Below are 12092 nucleotides of genomic sequence, written 5' to 3'. Positions count from 1 at the left end.
TCTGCTAAAACTTCGAGGATTAACAATATGTGCTAAGTGGGCTGATTTAATTTATTCTGAATTAAATTATAATTCACTCTGTTTCTCATAGGGGAAGGTGAGGTGAGAAGTGAAGCGATGAGGGAAAAATATGTATGTGGTTGCTTAATTGACTTGTACTCAATTACGAGCTACAATCCTTTGTTTTAATTCTTTTCATATGTTCTTGAACTCATAGACATTCTCACGGGAACGGCACCATATAGTACAAAATCGTGATGATACGGTATTGCTCTTTCCATTACTATTAAGCTCGCTCTACTGGTCTTCATGAGTCAAGAGAAGCCAGGGTTATTTTTCTTAGCATGGGAGTCTTCAAAGTATCAAGGGGGAGATGGTTTAGACAATGTCTCAAAATTTCTTTTTCAGGAGCTGTGACTTAACAATGTTGCAAAGTGCAAAAACAGAGGGGGTGGGGAAGGGGGGTGAGTGAATCTATATGACAAGTCTTGTAGTGCGAGTGTTTGTGGTTAACCGAGAAACACATTATGAGTCAAGCCTTTGGAAAGAGGTGAGTAATTAAAGACAAATGCTATGACATAATCATTTTACACGCAGCAGAACGATTTTAGATTAAATCTGGCCTGACCCACTGCTCAGCAAGTGTTATCATGGATTCTTGAGAAGTATTCATTTATTTACTTTCTAATTTGGCCCAAATTTTTATTGAACACCAAAAAAAAAAAAAATTGTGTTTCCCATAGGAAATAGCCTGAGTCCAGCGTTGGTTAATAAGGTTGGTGTATTTGGGAACAGATCTGCTGTGTACACGAAGCAACTTAGCTCGAAAAATACTTCATTTGAGAAACGCAAGAAAGAGCTTGGCTATAAGCACTTTTGCAGGAATGAACCCTCTTATGTTTAGGAAGGTTACCATATGTGCCTTTAGATAACTCAGTGAAATATCAGTTAAACCAATAATTTTGCCATGATAAAAAATTATATTTACTGACACTTTGCTTTGCAACTCCCCAACCTGTCCCTACACACACACACACACACACACACACACACACACACTTCTTTTTGGCTTCATCCTGTATATCAGTCACCATCTATATCAGTCTGATGTGGAGACACCAAGTTTTGCAGCAAGAGACCCATTGGAGCCTCACTCCTTTCCTAACTCTACCACTATAATATAAAATATGCCATGTAACTCCAGGACATGGCTTCATGGCTTTCCAAATGCTATTAAATTTTAGCTGCTGCCTTTATTAAATGCAGAAAACAGGGGTGTGTGGGGGGATGACAGGGCTCTGAGTTTACCCTTTTGTTCTTTTTATTTGAGTAGATGTGGAATCGTTAGGTAAGGCAAGTTTTCTGTGGAATAAAACAATAGAAGATTTTGTTTGGTGCGCTGACCCAGTTCAACAGGCATCTCGAAACATTCCAGCCAAGAATTGTACGTTTGTCTTAGGGAAGAAGAAGAAACCGCGGTGTCACCTCATCCCTCTCCCCCCTCCCCCTCCCCCCCCCCCCAGAGAAAGAAGTTTAGAATCCAGGGCCCTTGACCCACGTTACAGAGAGAGGATTAAGTATCAGACACTGGGACCCATTTCCCTTACAGGATAATTATTTCCTAGTAGCAACCATATGGCCACATTCTGTTCTCTTGCAGGGTAAGGCATGAACACGTTTTCCCAGAGAAACATGCACTTAGACTTGGTGGTAAAGAGATCACGGTCTCCCTGGCCAGTTACTGCGTTCTTGGGAATTCTGCCGATTTGTCAAAACACGACTGATGTTCAGAAAGCTGACGAGGCGTAAGTCACAGCCTTCGAAAAGTGATTGTGTGAATGTATGTGGATGTGTGTTTGTGTGTGCACATGCGTGTGTATATTTCTTCCCACAAGGGGAAACGTATTTCCATAAATATTATTACACAGGAGAGGCAAGTGCAACTGCAGGAATGAATCTACAGTACTTTTCTCTGGGGCTCTTATTAGAGTTTTTGTCTTTGCTCTCAATTTTTCTACAATGCCTCCGTGATTATTGAGGCTTACGTTAAACGTTGTTGAATGAATGCCAGCCCTGTGGCAACCACAGTCCTGTCCGCAGGTCGCTCTGGTACCTGTTTTGTCTGGAGCAGTATAACCAAGTCCAGAGTAAGGGTGGGGCACTACCGAGAGAGGTGGCAGGGACTTCACAGCACCTGTCAACGGTGGGGCTCTGCCCATTTTGACTACACCGGCCTCGTGGCACACGGACAGATGCCTAGAGGATACTTCACTGCTTGCCTGTTTGGCTCAGTCTCTTCCTTCCCCGCTTCTCCCAAACCACCTAATTGGTAGAGGTGAATAGGGCGTCTCCAGAGCAGGACTATTGATTGTCAGGCAATCAGTACAAGGATCTAAATCTCAATCATCCCTCTCCTTTTTTTTTTTTTTTTTTTTTGCCTTTCCACAAGGTCTCCTACCCTAGGTTTTTTTTTCAGTGTCCCTCCAATTCCATGACTGACCAATTCCATTAATCCCTGTGTTTTCACATGCACTTTTTTTTTTTTAGTACTTATTTATTCTTGAGAGAGAGTGTGCAAGTGGGGGAGGGGCAGAGAGAGAGGGAGACACAGAATCCGAAGCGGGCTCCAGGCTCTGAGCTGTCGGCACAGAGCCCGACCTGGGGCCCGAACTCACAAACGGTGAGGTCATGACCTGAGCCAAAGTGGAGGCTTAAGTGACTGAGCCACCCAGGCACCCCCTCACCTGCAACTTTTGACCCTACAGTTTGTGACTTTCTCCCTGAATCTTGCTGCAGGATAGGACAATCAGGCTTCTGCTTATACATTGAACAGTCAGGCTAGGTCTCTGATTGTCTAGCTAAATAGCTGCACTTGCTTATAGGGATTAATGAATAAAATGAGGTCTGGATTTCACAAGTATCTTTGAACTTCAAGTCTTGCTATTCACACCAGGAAGCCAATTGCATGCCGGACTTTCCTGTTTTAACACCTAGGATCAAAAGGAAAAGGATTAGTTAGACAAGTAGCATTTAGAAGACAGCCTTAAATCTAAAACCGAGACTAACTTCAGATTTTCTATTTTTCCTTTACTGCAATATTTATGCATTTGATTTTTAATTTCAGCACACATCCGTGCTCATAAGATCAGAAACAACAGAGCTCTGAATAATTGGGACAGAAAACAGGCTAAGTGAGGAAGAGGATATTCACAAATAGGATCCCTAAAGGCTTCTGATTTGTTTTCTCAGAACAAAATCGAAGCCTGGAGAAGTCCTCTGTAAGCTCTCACCTTCTTTACTTCTTGGAAGATTCAAGTCAACAGTTTCCTTGTTTTGCTTGACTTTTGGAAGCATGCTGGAAAGTGTGAAAGACAAAAATAATTCCCAAGAAAGGAAAAATACATCCCATTATTGATATTCTAATGTTATCTGATTCTTAAATCACAGCCCGAGATTTTTTACACCTAAGATTCACTTCATTGTTTTCTCACTGTCTTCAAGAATGAAGTTGCTTTCTACTGCTAAAAACACCTGTGTATCTATCCTGCCCAGTATATTCCTCACACAGCCACAGCCCCTTGCCCTTTTAAAATCAGCCTGGCTAAATTTATCAACTGAGCTAATGAGGGAGCTAAGAGGTTGAGTTTCAGGCAAGGTGTGCTTCAATGATGAATATATTATAGGCAGATTCTGTAATCTTGGGGCCATATCATCTGCCCAATTTTATCCAAGGCATTGGGACTCGACTTGGCAAGAAATGGCGCTTCTCGCTTTCAACATTTCAAATATTTTGAGAACCACTGCTTTGGTCTGGGGTACACGAACGGTGCCGGTGATGCTATCCTCTCGTTCTCACTTCACATTATGCATTTCTCTTTCACTCTTCCACACCTCTTTACACGGATCCTAACTTTTACCCCTGGCAAACTACTACTCCAAGGAGTAGCCCAATTACCAATCTCCAAAATTTCCCGCATGAGTCTGGTTTTTGCTCTCATTACCCCAGCATTTTGAAAGTGCCCACCGGTCATGCCGGGGTCCTCGTGCTACTACTGAACCACCTGCAGAAAACAAGCTTGCTATTTGCTTGGGTGACTGATTCTGATGACCCAGGGGGAAATTGGATTACTTCTGTGCCGAGGGGACAGGAAGGATTCTGTCTAGATTTTAGGAGATTCTCTGGGCACCTTCTCATGTTTTCACACCCAATAACAAACGTTAATGGAAAATGGCAACAACCAAAAGGAGGCAGAGCCCGTGAGGGTGAAAGGTTTGTGTCACCATAGCGGGTAAAGAACTAAATTAGCTGAGGAACTAAGGGAAAAGAAAACCCAGACTAGGGGGGTGGAGGGAATAAATTATAAATGGCTTCATGATGGGGCGCCTGGGTGGCGCAGTCGGTTGAGCATCCGACTTCAGCCAGGTCACGATCTCGCGGTCCGGGAGTTCGAGCCCCGCGTCGGGCTCTGGCCTGATGGCTCAGAGCCTGGAGCCTGTTTCCGATTCTGTGTCTCCCTCTCTCTCTGCCCCTCCCCCGTTCATGCTCTGTCTCTCTCTGTCCCAAAAATAAATAAACGTTGAAAAAAAAATTTAAAAAAATAAATGGCTTCATGACACTTGCAGAAACAAAGACTGTAGCCGCCATGCCTATTTTTCTGCCTTCCTTACTGTGTTATATGGCTTATGTGTTATTTTCCCTTCCTGTTATTTCATGCAAGGATTGTTATATTGTCGGATCATTTTCAAGTTTAGTGTTTGTGTTGCAAGATATTCTGGTGGGACAGTGACTGGATTATAAGAATAGTTAACATTGCTCAGAGATGGGTACCATGTTCGTTGCCCAGGGATGGAAACCATTGACTGTTGGGACTTTGTGTCTCTTCTTTCTGGGGAGATGGCCACAGAGTTTGCACTTGTATAACAGATAGTTGAATCTTACTGAGAAAGGTATAAAGATGTTCTTCCTTTCTGAAAGTTCAGGCCTATTCAGAAGGGCATATGTTAAGGTGAGTGAACAAAAGCTTGGAACATGATGCTTACTAAGCTCCTGCCTCTCCCTCCGGTCCACCATTCTGTGCTCTTCTCCGTGATACTGGGGCTAAGACTCTGCAAAACACATTTCTCTTTTGTCCTCTGGCTTCTGCCAGTAGGGGATGTCAGAAGGAGACAGGAAGACAGGACCAGGGAGAAGAGACCCCTCCCCTCCATCTCACAGTTCTGGATTCCAGTTCCATGGAGGTTCTCCCCAGGGCAGATGCATAGCGCTCCCTTTTCAGAGGTCTATATCTCAGCTTCCAGAGGTAGAAAGAAAGTAGAAGAAAGTCTGCTTCCTGAAGAGTCTAGACCCTCCTCAGAGGTCTGAGCCCAGCCCCACAGGGAACTCCTCTGCACTGCTAGAGGTTAACTACTAACTGTGTCCTTCATTTCCACAGGCCCTACTTTCCTGTTACTGTCTGTGTTACCTCAGTTTTCCCTTATTCTCCAACATCAGTTTCACCAGTTCCCTGTGTTATATTATCTCTGCTGATTCTGTTTTCTGATTGGAACTTGCCTGAAAAAAAATGATCTATTTTAAAGTGTTCCGTTTGTGAAAGGACACTATGGGGAGCAATCTTGAGGGGTCACTGGTCCAAAATACATGTCATTTCCCTTGTAGGAAAACAGGGCTTCCTTCCTACACTGACAGCGGAGTGAGTTCCTTGGCCAGTCCACCTGTCAGCCTTCAAATCTGCCCTCCGAGAATATTTCTCTGCCCAGTGTCCCAGGGATACTTTGGGAGTTCTCCACTTCCTCTTGGTGAGTGTTTGAGGACATGATGATTTCATTAGGGAATGAACAATCCCAGGACTTTCTTCATTAGCTTTGTGTTTCTCTAAACACACAATTCCCTGATGACCTTGGTCCAGTTTCGATCTATTTTATTCAGTCAATTCAAGGGCTCGTAAACAAAACTAGAGCTATTGTTGGTCATGGCTTTTGAGCCTTGTATTTGGCATGGGCATTCCTCTTTCCTAACTGAAGACTTGGATGTCTTATTACCAGTTAGGATATGCTGGGTAGTGAAAATGAATCAGTGAATAACATGCAGTTCTTGCATTAAATCTCACAGCTGAATGGAGAGGGGTAGGATGGAAGAAAAATGAGCAAATTGGGCATTTTGACTTAGGGAGTTCTGGTTGCAACGTGAAGGAAATATCACAGTTTGGGGGAGGGGAAAGGTAGCATGAATGTCTGTGTGGGGTGCTAAGGGGGACACTTCAGGCTTAGTGAGGCAAGCAGGACTTTTGAATGAAGGGGCACTTGAGATGACAGAAAGACAAGGGGTTTGAGGAGCCCTCCAGATGATGGGGAGTCAGAGAAGTGCATCAGAGAGTGATTACTCCACAGAACTAGGCAAAGGCAGGGGGGATTTACTTTTTCTTTTACACGTGAAAGGAAACTAGCTCAGTCCATACACATAGGATCAGTCAAACATTCAGCTCTCCACCTCTCAGTTCCTCAGTTTTCTGAGTCTGCTAAAACTCCAAAGGTTGATATAGCCCAAGAGAAGGTCATCACTCTGCTTTTAACACCCAAGAGTAAAGAGCCTGGGCTTTACTCAGTTCATTGTTGTTTGTGCCTCTTGCTGCCACTTGGTGACACTGTTCACAACTGGACCTACACAGTCCACAAAAGATGGCGATGGACCAGAGACTGGATCTTAGAGGCTGGAAGATCCACCCTCAGAACCAGGCTCAGTGGAATGAGAGTGCCCAGTCCCCAAGTCCTTAATCCTTGGGTCTCTGGGTCCCATACAGTGTCATTCTCAGAGATGATAACTACTGCAGGAGAAAGATGGCAGGACTGGACTAAACATTCATGTCCTGCAGACCTAGAATTTCTGATGTCTTTTCCTTCCCAAGGACTTGTACCACCAGGGGTCAGGCAGCTTTTCTTTTTCAGTCCTGGAACTAGATTCTTTTTATCTGTCCTTTCCTGAATAATCAGGACAGGTGCCTGCTTGCTCACGGCCACCCTATCTTCCACAGAGCAATCCTCTTTGGATTGGGAACACTGCATTCAGTTCCTCAAGATCCTTTATTCTTCTAAAGATGATAAAAGTGATGTAACAGTACCTCTTTCAGCAAGAAAAAAGGAAAAAAAAATCCAAGTTACATCATCAGCAGGATGTTTCTCTACAGAAACATTGTAAGGGCTGTAAATAGTTCGTATGAGAATATAGACTTATCTAGGAGATAATAGTAAAACACGAGCTAGTGAAAAATGAGTCATAATAGGTACACAGGAAGGTCCTTGATGTCATGAGTTTGGACTTACTTCTGAGGGCAGTGAAGAACCCAGGAAGAATTTTAAAAGGTGACATGATGTATTTGAATTCGAGAAAGGTTGCCCTACTATAGTGAGACTGATTTTAGAGGGCAAGCTTGTAAAAATTTAAGAATCAATTAAATCATGACCTTAATTTTGTTCGTACAAGGCTTCATCAATGGAGCTAACTGGTTTTGATCAAAATTTGTAAGAGCCTCTGCCCCTAAAGAACGATCTCATTAGCTCTTTGAGATAGTCTTGTTCTCGTAGGTACTTTGGATGTAGCCTGTTAACAAATTGTCTTCTGTAATGGAACACATTTTCTTTGTCATTTTATTATTATCAGAAGTGTTCTTGAAATATTTATGCATCCATATTTGTCATTAATTATTTTCTTCTGAAACATAAGAAGAAATTGAAATTAATTTCATCAGCTATCTGGGGTCAGGATTGCCCACCCTTAAGTTTTTGGAGACAGAATCCCTGAGTTTGGATTTGTTTATTTCTAAATTTTTGTTCTTTCTTCATTTCTGACTATTTTCCAATATTTTCTAATGCTTTCGTAATATTTGTAATTACCAGAACTCCCAACAGTTTATATCTTGGAACTAGAGATGGGTGAAACCAGCTGTATTGGGGGCTTGGTGAACATCTTGAACTATTTTTCAAATTGTGTTTGGGGTTCAAGGCAAACCAAAATATATTTTCATATTTTACCAAGAACTTTGTTTCCTCCTCATTTTAAAATGTCTATTTTAAGGGAAATTTAATCCATATGTTACTAAATTCCTTACACTTACCTCATCAAAATTTGATTCTGTAAGAGCTATTTGATGTGCAAAAAGCCTTGGGAGTTATTTTATGAGTTTTTTTTTTTTTTTTTTTTTAGGGAGAAATTTTTTTTCCTTAGAAACAGGAAGTCAAATTTGCCAGGTGAAGATTGACTCCAGTGCACCTTTTGCCAACTGTAGATTGCCTAATCAGCTAAAAGACCTGACTTTTATACAAAATTTTGACTTGTCAAAATTTCCGTGAATCCTGGTGATGGTACATTAATATTTTTTTGTTTGTTTTTGTGCATCATCTTAACTACTCGCAAGGTACTAATTTCTATAATAATATTGCCACACTCTTTAAACAGAGAAAAATCATTCTTGAGTTTAGATTCCCAATAATATTCGACATTTCTATGTTTCTCATTAAGCTAAGGTTTGCTTGTGTTACCACCAATATAGCCCAAAGTATCCATCATCCTCAAAACACACACACACACACACACACACACACACACACACGTGATCAAAAATGTAGTAACTATTCTTTCTACTATTTAGATACTTCTCTTAAAGCACTGAGCTTTAAACAATTTTCAGGGAGTCACCTGCATCAGAATGACCCACAGTATTTATTGCAAACGAAGAGTCCAAGACTTCTTTCATAGTCTACTGAGTTCAGATCTCTGCTTTAATGAATTAATAAAGATATACTAGGCCAAGGTTTACAATACGGCATATGAAAACCATAAGATGCTCTAAAAGTTCATCCTGGGGCACCTGGGTAGCTCAGTCAGTTAAGCGACTGACTCTTGGCTTCAGCTCAGGTCATGACCTTATGGTTTCGAGAGTTTGAGCCCCGTGGAGGGCTCTGCACGGACAGCACAGAGCCTGCTTGGGATTCTCTCTCTCTCTCCTTCTCTCTCTGTCCCTCCCCCACTCGTGCTGCCTCTGTCTCTCTCAAAATAAATAAATAAACTTAAAACAAAGTTCATCCTGTTACCTAACATTTATTGTCTGCTACATACGGGTTATCTCCCACTCTTCAAAAGTTTGCATTATACCGCTTTGCTATTACAAAAGACCTACATTAGTACCTGTTTTTGCTAACCAAAAGATATCTGAAGAAAAGGTAAGAGATGAGAAAATAGCCGTCAGCATGGGTTTTGCAGTGAGCATTACAGAAGCAGCGTGTTCTGGGCAGCAGGAATGGTGCCGACCCACTCCTTCCCCTGCTCCTTCCCTGGCTCCTTCCCCTGCTCCTACCCTGGCTCCTTCCCCAGCTCTTTCCCTGGATCCACAGGCAGCATCTCAGCATCAAGCCTCCAGAGCTTCTATTGTGTCTGTGAGCATCTGTGTCTTTTCTGTAGTTACTTTTGCATCTGTCAGCAAGACGTGTCCTAAGGTATCAGAACAGCCTACGAGAGGTTGTTCTTTAGGTCTGCGCACACTCAAAAACTTTTCCTTATAAATAAATGGTAATTGCTTTTTTGCTTTATGCCAGTTTGGCAGGAAAGGTTTCACAGGAACACTCTATTTTTGGATATCAGGGGAAACTTGAACGAGAAAGTAGAGGAAACGCACATTACTAAATGCTTGCTATAAGCCAGGGATTATACAAATGCATTATCTCACTTAAATTTCCAAATCATTATAGGGTAGGTATTATTTTTTCAATTATGCAAATGGGGAAAGCGTGGCAAAGAGAATCAGTGGCCTACTTGGTATCCATTCTCTTTTCTTAATGAACAGAACGTGAGTTTTCTCTGCAGTGGTAATGTACCCCCTCTACAATGGTGACATTTCTTAGCCTTCCTCATTGGTCAGCATGGCTCTGTTACAGGGTTCTTGCCAACTTGATGGTGGCTGCAAGGTGACCCTGGATGAGACTTCTGGAAAAGCTGATTAAGAGGAATCATTTCTCTTTAGTCTTAGCCTCTTTCACTTAGCTGATCCTCTTCTTGATTGAGTTTGGAAGTGGAGCTGCCATCTCGGGATTACATGGCAACCAACATGAGGATGGAAGGCCTACTTTAAGGGTGGCTTTTGTCAGGGGAGAAGAATCAACCCCCTTCTTTGTTTAAGACAAAGTCCAACACAATCCGAACTAACACACTGATGTTAGTAGTTTGTCCTTGGAGACTTGCAACTTAGTTAGGAGGGTAAAAAAGGAATTCCTTTTCATGGATCCAAAGCCTAGGCTCTTCCACTGTCTTTTTCCTCATCTACCCAAGTCACCAAACATGGGCAGGTGTGGTCCCAAACTTTCCAAAGCACCAATATCAATTCTTCCCCTCCCCTCTCTCCTCACAAGCCTCCATCTTTATTTACAGCACCTCGACAAGTGTTCAGAAAACAAGATGATAAGACTAATTTGCACTAAAGTAAGAACAACTGATGAGTCCATGATAACCTTCCAAGTTTTCCTGGTTCACAAAATACATATTTTTATTGCATGGGGTTTCAAAGATTGTTGGAGGACTTTGTGTGCATATTTTTTTGAATGGCAAAATTGCCTAGTATTAAATATTTATTTAGCCAATTCTATTTTTTTTCAGTTTGTTTATTTTTTTATTTAGAGAGAAAGACAGCACACACACAAGAGCAGGGGAGGTGCAGAGAGAGAGGGAGAGAGAGTCCCAAGCAGGCTCTGAGCTATTAGCACAGAGCCCAGTACAGGGCTTGATCTCATGAAGTGTGAAATCATGACCTGAACCAAAATCTAGAGTTGGATGCTTAACCAACGGAGCCACCCAGGCACCCCTCACCAATTCTATTTTTAGTTGAAGGTTAGACGAAATATCAGAAAGGAAAAATGCATAATACCAGGCACAAAATAGACACTCAAGAAACATTTACTGGGTCATGTGTTTATTTAGACTCTCACCTTTAATATCTAATCATCTGGTGGTATAATAGTGATGCAGCTCCTTAACTGGGAGTCAGATCAAATTTATTTAAGCCTTTTATCCTATTTAAAATTTGTATTAAGTGTCTCCCATGTCCAAAAAACTGTGCTAGATTCTGAGTGAAGGAAACGGATGGAAAGATGAAAGAAGCATGGGGCCCACAGTCAAAGGGCCTTCTGACAGAGCAGGGAAGTCAAATGGGTCAACAGAACCAAAGATCAAGACTGGTGTGCTAGGAGAGCAGGAATGCTGACACTAAGCTGAATTTGGGATATGCCAGACTCCTGGTTTCAAACCAGAACTTTGGAGTTACTGACACATGTGATTCCAGAAGAGTAGATTGATGGTCCATCGGGGATCTGCAGATTATAGCACCAAACACAGTTCATGTGTGTTCACATGAAGGCAATGCTGCCTCTCATAATTTTTGAAATTAAAAAAAATATATATCACTGTTTCCACTCCTTCTCTTCCATTCTCTGACTGACAGAGAAAGATGGGGGTTAAGCACAAAAGCCTTAGCAGCAACTCCACGTCCAGGACCAGGGAGGAAGAGACAACTCTTAGATCAGAAAACTAAGAAGGTATATTCTTTGCAATAATTTGATCTGATGAGTAAGCCTGCAGTGTGAATGACATATAGTGTATAAGCCACGGTGATATTAAAGGATAAGCCAAAAACAATTAGAGCTAATGTTGAATCTATCTCACTGTGCTAAATTCTCTACGTGCATCGATGCATTTCTCATTTTTCAGCAATCTTTAGACATAAGAACGATTATTTTTCCATTAAGGAGGAGGTGAAGTACTGAGAGGTAAGTTTCCCAAGGGAACATACAGAACAGGTGGCTGAACTGAGAGTCTGACTCAGCATTTTCTGACACCAAAATCCATTCTCTTAACCAACTTTCCTATGTTGTCGTTATGTTCCCCGGCGGGGTCAAGAAATGCCCACTCACGGAAATACGAAAATCATGAAGATGAGTTTCATTTAACTTCACTTTTTTCCTCAAGATTTTGCCATCATTTCCTTCCCCCACCCCTCTCCACTCCATAATTCATAACTTGGCCTTTGCTTTTAGTCATTAGTGGATGTGAGTCA

At 41.9% G+C, this 12092-nt stretch overlaps 1 long non-coding RNA gene across 1 annotated transcript in view; it reads left to right on the top strand.

The window, feature by feature from the left end:
- LOC121020909 (uncharacterized) overlaps positions 1-12092 on the top strand; it is a 53778-nt gene that overhangs the window by 33860 nt on the left and 7826 nt on the right. Inside the window, exon 2 of the long non-coding RNA XR_005786356.1 lies at positions 1661-1805. This is a non-coding gene — a long non-coding RNA (uncharacterized LOC121020909). The remainder of the gene's footprint in view (positions 1-1660; positions 1806-12092) is intronic.

This window comes from Herpailurus yagouaroundi, unplaced genomic scaffold (assembly GCF_014898765.1).
Source record: "Herpailurus yagouaroundi ecotype Mexico unplaced genomic scaffold, PumYag 253, whole genome shotgun sequence".
Taxonomy (NCBI): domain Eukaryota; kingdom Metazoa; phylum Chordata; class Mammalia; order Carnivora; family Felidae; genus Herpailurus; species Herpailurus yagouaroundi.
Note: the sequence above shows the minus strand (reverse complement) of the source record. Positions and strands in the feature narration are given on the sequence as shown.